The 15,093-nt window shown below is 45.1% G+C and overlaps 1 non-coding gene across 1 annotated transcript; it reads left to right on the top strand.

The window, feature by feature from the left end:
- Positions 1-8,038: 8,038 nt before the first annotated feature.
- Positions 8,039-8,111, top strand: TRNAR-CCU (transfer RNA arginine (anticodon CCU)). The gene has a single exon. It is a non-coding gene; the product is annotated as a tRNA-Arg (tRNA).
- The last annotated feature ends 6,982 nt before the right edge of the window (positions 8,112-15,093 follow it).

Below are 15,093 nucleotides of genomic sequence, written 5' to 3'. Positions count from 1 at the left end.
TCCTGACGAGACTGTAGGCCCCTCGGAGATCAAGTTTAGAGAACACCTTAGCTGATCGGAACCTCTGGAATAACTCGGGAATGAGCTGTAACGGGTACCGGTTCTTAATTGTGATGTTGTTAAGCTGTCGATAATCTACGCAGGGTCTTAAGGTACCGTCTTTTTTCCCAACGAAAAAGATACCCGCTCCGGCGGGTGAAGATGAAGGGCGGATGAAACCTTTCTCAAGGTTTTCATCTATATACTGCTTTAGAGCCTCCAGCTCGGTTTCCGAAAGAGGGAATATCCGGCCAAATGGAATCTCGGATCCAGGAAGAAGGTCAATTGGACAGTCGTAGGCCCGGTGAGGTGGTAGGCGGTCAGCCATTTGTTTACTGAAAACCTCTTGAAACTCAAGGTACTCGGAGGGGACGTGTTGGAGATTGCCTGGTGGTGCCACCATTGTGGCGCAAACTTTGGAATCCGGGAGCAGGCAGTGCTGAGAGCAATACTGCGAAGAGAAGGATACTGTCTTGGTACTCCATTTGATTAGTGGATCGTGAGCTTGTAACCATGGTAGGCCAAGTATGACGGGAAAGATTGGTGAATGAATTAAGTCAAGCCGTAAGAACTCCCTGTCGCCGGAATCTGTGATTACTGAAATAGGTTGGGTCTCCTGGGTGATGGGACCTGAGCGAGGAAGGGATCCGTCGGCCAAATGTATTTGTAGATCCTGCTCTTTGGTTTGTAAAGGGATCTTCAACCTGCGTGCCAAGGCAGAATCTATGAAACAACTGCAGGCTCCGGAATCAACGATGGCCTTCAAGCGAGTCTCCCTTTCCGGAAGCTGTAGGGAAATAAACAACATCACATAAGCCTTGGGAATGTTATTGTTTGGAAAGTTCAATACGTTTGACTGAGGGAACTTACTGGGCCTGATCGGACAGCTGCGTAGGAAGTGTCCGGTTCCTCCGCAATAGAGGCATAGGTTAGACTGCCGCCTGCGCTGCTTCTCTTCGGAGGTTAACGGACCTCGGACCAAGCCGAGCTGCATTGGTTGGACCTCAGGGACCGATGCAGCGGTAACTGAAGATGAGGTTGAGGATACTGTGGAGTGAGGCCTTGGCGACGCCCAGGTGGGGCGAGGCAACTGAAACCGTTCTGAGCGCCGCTCCCGAAGACGCCGATCGAGCTTCGTAGCTGCTTGAATGAGTTCCTCTAGTGAAGCAGGGGTCTCCATCCTAGCTAACTCGTCTTTGAGTAATTCGGACAAGCCTTGACGGTATTGATAACGTAGGGCCGGCTCGTTCCAGTTTGTATCGGCCGCCCACTTACGGAATTCCACAGTATAGTCCTCAATAGGTCTTCTTCCTTGAGACAGATGGTGCAAGATAGCTTCAGCTGTAGCCATACGTTGCGGATCATCGTAGAGCTGGGTCATGCTCTCAAAGAAGGCCTCGATAGTGTTCAGGGCAGGACTGCTCTGTTCCATTAAGCTGTGGGCCCAAGCCTGGGGTTCTTTGGATAGCAAGGAAATCACAAACCCCACCTTGACGATTTCCGAGGAGAAGGTTCTCGGCTGTAGAGCGAAGTAGAGGGAACATGCGTTTTTAAAAGCCCTAAACTTCTTGCGGTCCCCCGAGAACCGTTCAGGTGTAGGGACCCTGGGCTCAGGAAGGGCCATGACCACAGTGGGGTTGGCCGGAGCTTGGGGAAGTGAACCCCCACTGCTGGGTGCAGGAGCTGCGGCTGCGGAGGGTAGTGACCCGGTGATCTGCTGCAGACGGTTATCAATTTGTGTATAACCTTCTTGTAACTTCTGTACGGAGTCAGCGAGGGTTGATACTTGTTGGCACAGGATCTCCAGAGGAGAGCGCGCTCTGTCAGCCTCGGACATCTGGCTGGTTTGTACTGTCACGGACAAATACTCACCGAGGCCGAGATGCCGAGAGCGGCTCGCCCTTACGACCACGCGCACCCAGACCCCCGAAATGGGTACGGAAGGCTGAGGGCACGCGGAGGCACGGGCTTCCGGTAGGATAGCGGGTACCAAGGCTGGAAGCGGGTGTCTTGGGATCCGCAGAAGCAGAGCTGAAAATACAAGCAGAGGTTAGGGAACAAGCAGGTAGAAATCAGGGTATCACAAGATCCAGCAGAGCGGTGGTTAAGCAGGCCAGGGTTCGGTGCACATATCAGGCAGGTATAATCAAGATAGTCCAGAAAAGTGGTAGTTAAACAGTCCGGGGTTCGGTACACAGATCAGGCAGTAAGTACAGGGACAATCCAGGAGAGAAGTGGTTAACAGTCCAGGGTTCGGTACACAGATCAGGCAGTAAGTACAGGGACAATCCAGGAGAGAAGTGGTTAACAGTCCAGGGTTCGGTACACAGATCAGGCAATAAGTACAGGGGCAATCCGGGAGAGTAGTGGTTAACAGTCCAGCTGAGGGTTCGGTACACAGAGACAGGCAGATCACAGGGTAACACAGGCTCAGGGAACAGGGAGAGCTGACGACAAACCAGCAACCCGACTGGGCGCTGGAGCCGTCAGATATAGTTTCCCTGCCCGGCGAGCGCGTCAGTGTGACGCGCTACCGGGCACCCGCACGGGCGACGGCGCGCACACGAGGACCGCCGTGCACCCGCGCGCGCCGCACCATCAGGCCGCGGACGGGTGTGCGGCGAAGCGCCCGTCCCGTGCGCATGCGCACCGGAGCCCAGCGAGCGGAGACGCACCCTGGCTCCTGACATGATCACTTTATAGCAGTTTTCTTGGATAGCCACATTTAGCGACCCTTTATGTGTGTAGTCATGAATAGCATTCTAAGTCCAAAAGGAGAAAGAGGAAGTTTTAGAAAGCGACCTCAATGTTTCTAGGGAGATTGTTTTTCCACTGGAGAAAAACTGCTGAGCCAACGCGTCCTCAAAGGGCCATTCCTGTTTGAGAAAGATGTTAGATATCCCAGGTGGAAATTCTGGGTTTCCTCTAAGGGTCGTTAGAGGGCTTGGGGAAGATGTGGAATTGCCACTCAGCAAAGACTTCTTATGAGCTAAAAGAGATGGGTAAATTAGCGGGTGAGTCAAGACGGGGTGTAACCAGTTTTTGGAGGGAAGCCAAGGAAGAAGATGTAGCGGCCCAGAAACAAAAGCACCTTCAAGGAATACCCATGACTTGAGAGAGGCATGGATATTCCAATCCGCGATTCTTGTAAGATGGCAAGCCACGTAGTACTTATATAAATCAGGCAATCCTATCCCTCCCTTCGATTTGGATAGCGTGAGGCGTGCGTATTTGATGCGAGGAGGAGAGTTTCTCCAAAGAAAGACAGAACAAGCCTTCCGATAAGTCGCGAAAAAAGATGCAGATAAAGAGATCGGGACTGCTTGCATTAAGTAAAATAGACGAGGTAAGATGATCATCTTGATCAGGGCAGAGCGACCAAACCATGAAACATTTAAGCCTGAGCCTCTAGACTGCTTTTACAAGCAGTGGGAGGGAATGTCCCCCCTCCCACTATCTTCCATGTTTTTCTCTGGCTCTCCTGTCCCAACAGGGAACCTGAGAATGCAGCCAGTGATTCGGCCAACTGACCATAGAGCTGATTAGAGACCAGAATGGCTCCAATCATCTCTATGGCCTAAGAAACCAGAAGCTACGAGCATTTCATGACTTAGATTTTGCCGGATGTAAACAGCGCCATTGGGAAATTAGGAAAGCATTTTATCACACTGATCTTGGTGTGGTCAGATGCTTTAAAGCGGGGGTCCACCTATCTATCGTTTTTTTTTTTTTTTAGTTCATTCACAAACTTTTCTTCTCAGCATTACATACTCACATATTGTGTGTAATATGTCTGCCTGTGTCAGATTTCGTCGGAAAGAATAACTTATATTATTCACTGCAGGCAGTTTCCATCTTCATTGTGGGCATTTGAAGCCCACAAGCATTTATTTCCTGGATGTGGTGAATGTTGTGCTCCCAGCATTCACCGCTCATTCCCGCACATGCTCAGTGGCATCCTGGGAAGCCTGAGACTAGCTCCCAGGAGTCTGGGAGAGGCTAGAAACACGCCTACTCCCACGGGAGGAGAACCAGGAAGTGCAAAGAAGAATAGAAAAATAAAAGGTAATTACGGCGATTTAAATTTTTTTAAACGGCATGCCAGCATCTAGGCAAGGAAGAGAATACATACAGATATTGTTCAAAATTTGGGTGGAACCCCGCTTTAAGGGCAGAGGCAAGATCTAGGGTCTAATAAACCCCATTTTTTTAAAAAAAAAAAGAGTACCTATCACTACCTATTGCTATCATTGGGGATATTTACATTCCCTGACATAACAAAACAAAAAAAAAATGAAAGGAACAGTTTAAAAATAAGATGTCCCCCCTGCTCTCACGCAGAGGCGAACGCAAGCGTTGGTCTGGCGTCAAATGTAAACAGCAATTGCACCATGCATGTGAGGTATCACCGCGAAGGTCAGATCGAGGGCAGTAATTTTAGCAGTAGACCTCCTCTGTAAATCTAAAGTGGTAACCTGTAAAGGCTTTTAAAAATGTATGTAGTTTGTCGCCACTGCACGTTTGTGCGCAATTTAAAGCATGTCATGTTTGGTATCCATGTACTCGGCCTAAGATCATCTTTTTTATTTCATCAAACATTTTGGCAATATAGTGTGTTTTAGTGCATTAAAATTTTTTAAAAAAGTGTTTTTTCCCCAAATTATGCGTTTGAAAAATCGTTGCGCAAATACTGTGTGAAAAAAAAAATGAAACACCCACCATTTTAATAAGTAGGGCCTTTGCTTTAAAAAAATATATAATGTTTGGGGGTTCAAAGTAATTTTCTTGCAAAAAAAAAAAATATTTTTTCATGTAAACAAATATTGTCAGAAAGGGCTTTGTCTTCAAGTGGTTAGAAGAGTGGGTGATGTGTGACATAAGCTTCTAAATGTTGTGCATAAAAATGCCAGGACAGTTCAAAACCCCCCCAAATTACCCCATTTTGGAAAGTAGACACCCCAAGCTATTTGCTGAGAGGCATGTCGAGTCCATGGAATATTTTATATTGTGACACAAGTTGCGGGAAAAAGACAAATTTTTTTTTTTTTTGCACAAAGTTGTCACTAAATGATTTATTGCTCAAACATGCCATGGGAATATGTGAAATTACACCCCAAAATACATTCTGTTGCTTCTCCTGAGTACGGGGATACCACATGTGTGAGACTTTTTGGGAGCCTAGCCGCATACGGGACCCCCAAAACCAAGCACCGCCTTCAGGGTTTCTAAGGGTGTAAATTTTTGATTTCACTCCTCACTGCCTATCACAGTTTCGGTGGCCATGGAATGCCAGATGGCACAACCACCCCCCCCCCAAATGACCCCATTTTGGAAAGTAGACACCCCAAGCTATTTGCTGAGAGGTATGGTGAGTATCTTGCAGACCTTGCTTTTTGTCACAAAGTTTTGAAAATTGAAAAAAGAAAAAAAAATACATTTCTTTTCTTTCTTCATTTTCAAAAACAAATGAGAGCTGCAAAATACTCACCATGCCTCTCAGCAAATAGCTTGGGGTGTCTATTTTCCAAAATGGGGTCATTTGGGGGGGGGTTTGTGCCACCTTGGCATTTTATGGCCTTCGAAACTGTGATAGGTAGTGAGGAGTGAAATCAAAAATTTACGCCCTTAGAAATCCTGAAGGCGGTGATTGGTTTTCGGGGCCCCGTACGCAGCTAGGCTAACAAAAAGTCCCACACATGTGGTATCCCCATACTCAGGAGAAGCAGCAGAATATATTTTGGGGTGTAATTCCACATATGCCCATGGCATGTTTGAGCAATATATCATTTAGTGACAATTTTTTGTAATTTTTTTTTTTTTGTCATTATTCAATCACTTGGGACAAAAAAAAATATTCAATGGGCTCAACATGCCTCTCAGCAATTTCCTTGTGGTGTCTACTTTCCAAAATGGGGTCATTTGGGGGGGGTTCGTACTGCCCTGCCATTTTAGCACCTCAAGAAATGAGATAGGCAGTCATAAACTAAAAGCTGTGTAAATTCCAGAAAATGTACCCTAGTTTGTAGACGCTATAACTTTTGCGCAAACCAATAAATATACGCTTATTGACATTTTTTTTACCAAAGACATGTGGCTGAATACATTTTGGACTAAATGTATGACTAAAATTGAGTTTATTGGATTTTTTTTTATAACAAAAAGTAGAAAATATCGGGGTTTTTTTTCAAAATTTTCGGTCTTTTTCCGTTTATAGCGCAAAAAAATAAAAACCGCAGAGGCGATCAAATACCATCAAAAGAAAGCTCTATTTGTGGGAACAAAAGGATGCAAATTTTGTTTGGGTACAGCATTGCATGACCGTGCAATTAGCAGCGACGCAGTGCCAAATTGTAAAAAGTGCTCTGGTCAGGAAGGGGGTAAATCCTTCCGGGGCTGAAGTGGTTAAACCTCTTGGTGATTCCTCATCGGAACAGAACAGACAGCAGCAGCAAGCACTAGTAGTGGCTAGTCAAGTCTATTAGAAAAGCTTACACCATTCAACAACTTCCGGTACCCGAGGTCATTAAGGCTCACTCAACTAGGGCAGTGGCTATTTCATGGACAGCGTATTGCAAGGTTTCGCCGGAGACAATATGCAGAGCAGCTACCTGGTCATCCAGGCATACATTCATGTCCCACTAAAGGGTGGATTTTGCTCAATTAACAACAGTGGAGTTCGGGAGAACTATTATTCGAGCGAGGAGAGATAGATGATGGATCTTCCAGATGGCAGCTGTGCTCCAGTGGTGCAATTGCTCAGTACAGGGTACTTATATGGCAGCATCTGTTGTAATCTGTACTTACTCCCTATGACTTGTAGCCTAATGGATAAACGCACTGGCCTCCTAAGGGAGGGATTGTGGGTTTGAGTATCATCTAGCGTGCTTGAAATCTTTCTAGGCACATTCTAAAGCAAGGTTTTAAAATAAAACCTTTAGAAGTTCCCTTTCCTGATGTTTTATTAATGTGTGGATCTTACTAATAGAACTCATTCGTTTAGCATCATGCTATCAGCTGAACAGAATCTTCTGCAAGATGGCTACAAGTCCTTTTGTCCAGTCGCTGGATAGTATCATTTTAAATGTATTAACAACTCTTGTGTTTTATCTGGGTTTACCCACAAACTGACTTTGGTCCAAAGGTACTTGGTATTTGGTATTACCTGCCACTTCTTGGTTTACAGTGGATCTTTTAGTAACTTTTCAAGCCTGCATAAATATATTCCTAACACGTCACGATAGCAGTTGCAATATTTTTTCTTTCAAAAAAGTTTTACTTTTTATTTTTAAAAAACTGTCCTTGAGCTCCAGTCAAGTGGCTTTGGCAGTATTTTTTTTCTAGGAGTACTTATAAGCTACCATTTCTTGCTATGAGAGAAAAACAATTCAATTTTGTCTGGGATAAGAAGGATTTTAGGTTTTGGATCACTTGGAGGCCTATTTTAAACCGAGGAGGGATGGATAATGGAACTGCCAGATGGCGTTTGCGCTCCAGTGGCGCAATCGGTCAGCACGCGGTACTTATATGGCAGTATCTGTTGAGCAATGCCGAGGTTGTGAGTTCCAGCCTCACCTGCAGCGTTCTTTTTCTTGCTTTTTGCCTTTCTTAATGGAAAATGTCATCTACACTTGCACCCTACGGCCTGAGAACTTTACCACAAGGCAGTAAGCGCCCAAAGAAACTCATGGTTCTTTCCTCAGTGATGCTTGAATGAGTTGTCTTTCAGTTACACTGACCACATTCTTTAAATTCTGGACCAAAACTGATAACGAGAATGTGCGCCTTCTACTTGTTGACAAGAAGTGTGGAGAGCTGCGACATGGCTTTTCCCTTTCAGAAAGCTCATTCTTCTAACTTTGTAGCTCAAACCGCTTGCAATTCTGTACCAAGTTTGCAAGGGAAAATAAATCAAAGACTTTGCCACCCTTACCTTGTAAAGTAAGACAACGGATGACTTATGAATGAAAAAAAAAAGGGGGTTTGTGTGCACCCAGTGCAAGCCTCAGTGGCCTAATGGATAAGGCATTGGCCTCCTAAGCCAGGGATTGTGGGTTGGAGTCCCATCTGGGGTGCTTGAGATCTTGCTTGGCTCTTTCTAAAGCAAGCCTTTCAAATAAAATCTTTAGAAGTTCCCTTTCCTGATGCCTTAATTAATATGTGTGCCTCTTACTAGTAGAACTCACATTAGTTGAGCATCATGCTATCAGCTGAACAGAATCTTCTGCAAGATGGCTACAAGTCCTCTTGTCCAATACCAAATCTCCTGCAATGTTTCTGCCAAACAATGTCTTCAACTCCCCACAAAGGAAAAGCTGCTTTTATTAGGAAGGAGCTTTGCATTTTGTCCGACGTTCTCCTGACATCCCATTGTGGCATGCAAATCCGGTGGGCTAAAATCTTCAAGCAAAAAGGCCATCCTGACAAGTAGCGTTGGTAAGACGTGTTTTTCCTGATGTAACAACATATATGAATAGCAATCAGCATCACTCCTTAGAGGTGTGCCTCCTTTGCTTCACATGACATGGCGTTGTTGCATTTTTTGAGATTTGCACTGATAGCCACTGCTCTGGCACATGTTCAGAAGTCTTCTTGCCGCAAACAGTCAGAAACAGAATCTCATGTCTGTCAGTATTAAATGGTTTATCTCATCAGGGGAGGGAATGCTCACAGGTGTGAGGCTGTGAGTGACCAAGGGCTCCTCCCTGAGCCATCATGCAGATGTCAGTATGAGCTCCTGTGTCTGAATCTACCGATGCCCTTGACAGTGCAGACCGGTCCGGAACGAACTGCTAGAGTCTAGTGTCTGCTGTGCTCCAGGCGCTCACCACTTAATTGGCTGACTGAGGGTCGGCTGGCGTCTCTCTGCGCTTGGAGGGGCTAGCCGCAGTGAGCAGTCTAGCGAGCTGCTGTAACGAGCGGATCGAGAGCCGCTATCGTGTGCCTGACTGCTGAGAGGACGGGGGAGGAGAAGCCCGGAATCCCGGAGGACGGGTGAACCAGCAGCAAACGGCGGTATGGGCGAAGCGGGACGGCAGCTCCTATACAAGCCCTACACCACTCAGCTGTGCTTTAGAGACGCCTGGGGAGGCGAAAGCTGGATGGATGAACTGCACGGACGTCCCTGGAAACCGGGTAGGATCAATCAAACTTCATCTTAAATGTATACTTATACATATCTTATATACTGGAAAGTAAAGAGCTGCTAAGGAAACTGGCCAGGTAGAGCAGGATCAGGGGGACAAAGACTATTAACATAACTGGAAAAACTGTCTGCTCTGATCCTCTCTGACCTATAGCACTATAAAGAGTGACAGACTCTGGAAGAGTTCTGATGGACTGTGAGCGAAGTGTTTCTTACAGTGTTTCATTGACTTTACTTGCCCATGTCTGGTTAACCCCACAAAAATCCCCTCTCTCCCCCCCCTTTTTTGAGAAGATTTGTAAAAAGATAAGGGATAATGCACATATTTTGCAAACCTACAAGGACACCTCCGCATATACCCCCCTGCAAAATTGAAAAGGGGGGAACACTCCATTGTGAACAGGAGTAATCTGTACTGATCCATACTGTACTTCGGGAGCTTCCCCTCCCCCAATAGGTCAGAGGGAAGAGAGGGGAGAGACCTAGTTTGCTCCCAATTATAAAATATATAATTTTATAAAACTTTATAAGACTCTTGTGGACTAATGACCCTCTCTTCCTAAAAACCTACACATGAGATATAGACATCAATAATGACTACACGCCGACAAGCTGCGCAGCAACCAGCAAAAGGGAATCGGAGTGAGTCAGGAGGGATAAGACTTTATCTCTCCCCCCGTGCAGAGCAGAGACACCAACTGGGGGGGCTGGAAGAGAGAGGTGGAGGGACATCAGAGACTAAGCAAGATAGTGGGAAGCAAATGGAGCGTAAGTCGCTGACATCAGGTCGTGGAATACAAGTGGCTGGACGAACCCACATAGAGCAAGGAAGGGGATCCCCGAAAATAGGACGAGGGAGGAAGCTACCTGAGAGAAATATCCCTAACACTAAGCAATATTCCCCAAGTACGGGAAAAGACATAGTAGGGGGGGGACAAGACAATATAGGGCTTGAAGCGGAGAGGCTTAATATGGAAAGGATGGAAAAAGACCAAGAAGGGGGCGAAATTAAAGAAGGAGATACACAGAGAGGGGACACTTTGATGTTGGAACATAGCCCCCCTGAACCCGCAAATAGTAAGACTTTGAATGCTTCACCCCCCAGGGGAGAATCGGATATGATAGAAAGAGGGACCCCACCTCTGGAGGGAGAATCAGAAATGAGAGAGGAAAGGCAAGCACTGGCAGGCCGCGGCTATTCTACGGACCCCCCCACAGGAAAAAAGGGAGATACGGTCCCCGGCTCTAAGGGGAGAGGAGGGAGAAGCCTAGAAAGAAATTAGGGAAATCAAAGATCTACTAAGGGCCCTCCCTACAAAGGCTGATATTCAGCAATTAATCAGCACAGTGGAGCAGGCTTTCCAGCAGGCGGTAGAGGACTTAAAAGAAGATACTGGGGCACAGGGTGGAAAGCTTGGAAGAGAACTATGAGACAACGATACAGGCAGTGACGGAGGTCCAGGATTTGATTAAGGAACATGAGGATGCCCTAAATCTATACAAAGATCAACTCGACGATTACGAGAACAGAGACAGAAGGCAGAACATCCACATAAGAGGGTTATCTGAAACAATTCAAACAACTGATTTAGCTTCAGTGGCTCAAAAAGTTTTTTGTCAGATTATGGGGACCTCCGCACCTGAATGTATTGAGATAGATCGGATTCACCGAGACCCCACATACTCCACTCAAAACAGGGAGAAAGCTAGGGACGTTATATGTAGAATTCATAAGTATACAATAAAGGAAACCATTATGAAAATGGCCCGCAGCAGCCCTGAAATCCTATTTGAAGGCATGACCCTATCGCTATACCCAGATCTAACACGCAGGACTCTGTTCCAACGGCGAGCTGTCCGGCCTCTGCTTGAAGCTCTGCGTTTAAAGGAGGTGAACTATCGTTGGGGGTTACCATTTAGCTTGACAGCTTCAAGAAATGGTAGAACAGCAACTTTACGTACGAAGGATGACCTACAGTCATTTGTGGAAACACTGGACCTCCCGGCAGTAGACTTTATAGACTGGAGGACTCAAAAAAAGGGGACCTCCCTACAGCGGCCTGAACAATGGCACCGAGTTTCCTCTAAGGCCCAACGCAGAAATCGCTATGGAAGGCATGACCCCTCTTAGGAAAAGGAAGAGAAGGGGGAAGGAAAGGGAGAAGAAAAGGAGAAGAAAAAAGAAGAGAGGATTATAGGATAAACTAACCGTATAAAATATACGGGACTTAATTCTAAGTGAATAGGTTTAAGGAATGGTGCGAATGGTGGAAGTTAATATATGAGATATGTGTAATAGGTGATATATAGGTGATAGGTATAGGTGGAGGAAATTAGTCATCACTGTAAGAGTGAGGAGGGGAACACACGCAGACCCTACGAGTGTAGGATATAGTATAGGAAGCAGCTATAAGGAATTCACCTATATTAAAAAGAAGAGAAGGAAGAGAGAAGGAAGAGAGGGGATAAGGGAAGAAAAAAGGATTCTTAGATGATACAGTTAAGACTTAGACACAGGGAGAATATAAGAGAAAGAGCTTGGGAAGGAGGGAATTAGAGGGTGGCACTTGGGGTTACTCTGTTTCATTAGGTAGGTCCCGGTATAATGGGACTGGTTGAACTGGTACCAGTGAGGGGGTGGAGGGGATCAGGCACAGGGGATGTGCGTGGACCCCCCTACCAGTTAGAAAGGATACTCAGAATGGGGAGATATTTTTGGAGTGTCTTGGGGGAAGGTGGTGGTATAAGGGTGTGTTGGGAATTTTTTTTTTCCTCCTGGCAAATGGTAAATATGGTATTGGCTCCCTTTTTTTTTTTTTTGGTTTCTCTTGAAAGATGGCTGTACCATTAAGGATTGTATCCTATAATGTGAAGGGATTGGGCTCACAACACAAAAGGGGCCAACTTTGGCACGAATTACAATATTATGAAGCGGACATAGCATTTCTTCAAGAAACGCACTTTAGGGAGAGATCAATACCCAACCTATCGGGACATATGTTCAGTCATTGGTATCATGCAGCATCACCGATTGCAAGGGCAAGAGGGGTCACAATAGCATTTAGAAAAACTTGCCCATGGGTACTAACGTCTGTCCAAGCAGATAGAGAAGGTCGTTTCTTATTTGTCAAGGGGGCAATATATGGCCAGCGATATACATTTGCTGCTATCTACGCCCCAAATACAGGGACAATTCAATTTCTTGTCGAAATGCTAAGGACGCTGGAGAAATTCAGGGAAGGATGTTTGATCCTGGGTGGAGACATTAATATGGTATTGGACCCAGGTTTGGATACAATATCAGGGAAAACCTCTATATCTTTTAGAGCCTTAAAATATTTAAAACAACGTCTACGCACTCAACATCTGGTGGATAGCTGGAGGGCATTGCATAATGAAGTAAAAGATTACAGTTACTACTCTACAGCACATAAAATGTATTCGCGTATTGACGTATTCATGGTAGATCAATTCTATCTTGAGAATGTCCGAGATTGTACTATCGAGGCTATAACTATCTCGAATCACGCCCCAATAACGTTAACATTCTTCTCGATCCAGACAGGGCATATAGAACGAACCTGGCGACTGAACGAATCGCTACTAGATAACAAAAAGATAACTGAAGAGTTAATAGTAAAAATACGGGAATATTTTGAAAGGAATACGCCAGGAGAGGTGTCAGAGCAGTCAGTATGGGAGGCCCATAAATCAGTTATAAGAGGAGAATTAATAGCCTACGGATCCTATATCAAGAAAGAAAGGAAAAGGGAAGTGACAGAGCTATTGGAGAAAATTAATACATTAGAGATTAAACATAAAAAAAACTTAGACCCCTCAGATATTCAACAATTAGGGAACCTTCGAACAGAACTTGCACAATGCCTAGATCGAAAAATAAACAATAAATATAGATACTTTGCTCATAGGTTCTATGAGCAAGGTAACAAATGTGGGAGACTACTGGCTAAACAACTTAAAAAGCAGCAAGATTCCAGACATGTTCATAACCAACTAATTCACAACAGGAAAGTAGTAGAAACACAGGCCATAGCGAAAGAATTTCACAAATTCTATGAGACCCTATATAACATTCAGACACCGGAGACAACCCAATTAGGAAATAAAGAAGATCAGAGAAGGGAGGAAATAAGAGAATATATTAGGGAATCATCTATGCCGACTATATCTGAGATGATTAAAGCAGAAATGGACCACCCAATTACGGTGAATGAGTTGAGCAGAGCAATAGCGGCCCTACCAGCAGGGAAAAGTCCTGGCCCGGACGGCCTGACAAATGCTTACTACAAAAAATTCTCCTCTGAGCTGATAAAACCGTTATGTAATTATTTTAATTCTATTAACGCAGTTAATTCACTGCCTCCAGAAGCTCTTGTGGCGTACATAACTATAATCCCCAAAGACGGGAAAGACCCTCAGAATTGCGCCAACTACAGGCCTATTTCTCTGCTCAACTCAGACACTAAACTTCTTGCCAAAATCTTAGCTATGAGACTGCAAGAACATATAGGGGATTTGGTGCATCCAGATCAAACAGGTTTTGTAAAAGGACGTGAGGCAAGGGACAATACCATCCGGGTACTTCACTTGCTCCACTGGATACAACATGGTCCAGAGAAAACCCCAAAGATCGTACTATCGATGGACGCAGAAAAAGCCTTCGATAGGGTGAACTGGGGTTTTATGAAGGAAGTTCTAAAGGGAGTGGGTCTAGGGGACTGTATGATGGGATGGATAATGGCCCTCTACGCAGATCCAAGCGCAAGAGTTAAAGTGAATGGTACAATTTCTGACTATCTCAACATACGAAATGGAACAAGGCAAGGGTGCCCACTATCCCCGTTTAATATTCGCTATAATATTAGAACCATTTCTATGTAAGATTAGAGGCAATGGGGAGATATTGGGAATAGGTGTGGGGGGGTGTGGAGCATAAGGTATCAGCCTATGCTGATGATCTGCTGTTCTACCTCTCAGCACCCCAGACTTCCTTAGTGTCTCTTATGCAGGAAGTAGGTAGATACGGTATCCTATCTAACTTTAAAATCAATTATGAAAAATCAATACTTCTCCCCAGTCATATCCTTCAAGAGATGGCAAAGATGTTGAAGAGGGAATACCCCTTTGTGTGGAAGAAAGATTCATTGTTTTACTTAGGGGTTCATGTTACCTCAGACCAAAAAATGTTATACGATCTTAATTATATTCCCCTAATAGCTGGGTTAAAGGAGGATTTAAAGAAATGGACAGGACAATATTTAACATGGTTGGGAAGAGTGAGTGCCATTAAGATGTGTATACTACCTAGAATTATCTATACGCTATACACAGTTCCGATTAAACTACCAATAATCTTTTTTAAACAGATACGGAAGGCTTTTATAGCATTTGTGTGGAATAATAAAAGACCAAGGCTGACATATGACATCATGCGTAGAAGTAAGGTTGAAGGAGGATTGGGCTTGCCTGATATATTAATATATTATAAGGCAATGTCGTTGGTCCGTATCCTGAACTGGTGTCATGACTCCCCTAATAAAATGTGGGTCCCACTAGAGAAAGCTATAGTGGGGATTAACCTGGCAGGAGCTCCATGGATTCCGAGCGCGGAAAGAGGACTTTCGAAATGGACGTCCCCCCTGACTTGGAACGCACTGATAACATGGGATAACCTGAATAGAACAGGAGAGTACTCCCCCCGGGTGTCCCCCTTAGCTCCATTGGAGGGATTCCCATGGTTCCCACAGGGGGAGGGAGGAGGATTCCTGGGGGCATGGGGGAAAGACGGAGATGTCACCTGTGGCAAGTTTGCCCCGCTGGGGACATTAGCAACTTATTCAGAGCTGGTTACAGCACTAGGGAATATATCCATATCAGGATGGAGATATAAC

The sequence above is a fragment of the Aquarana catesbeiana genome, linkage group LG03 (assembly GCF_042186555.1).
Source record: "Aquarana catesbeiana isolate 2022-GZ linkage group LG03, ASM4218655v1, whole genome shotgun sequence".
NCBI lineage: Eukaryota > Metazoa > Chordata > Amphibia > Anura > Ranidae > Aquarana > Aquarana catesbeiana.
This window is presented reverse-complemented; position numbering and strand designations above follow the sequence as displayed.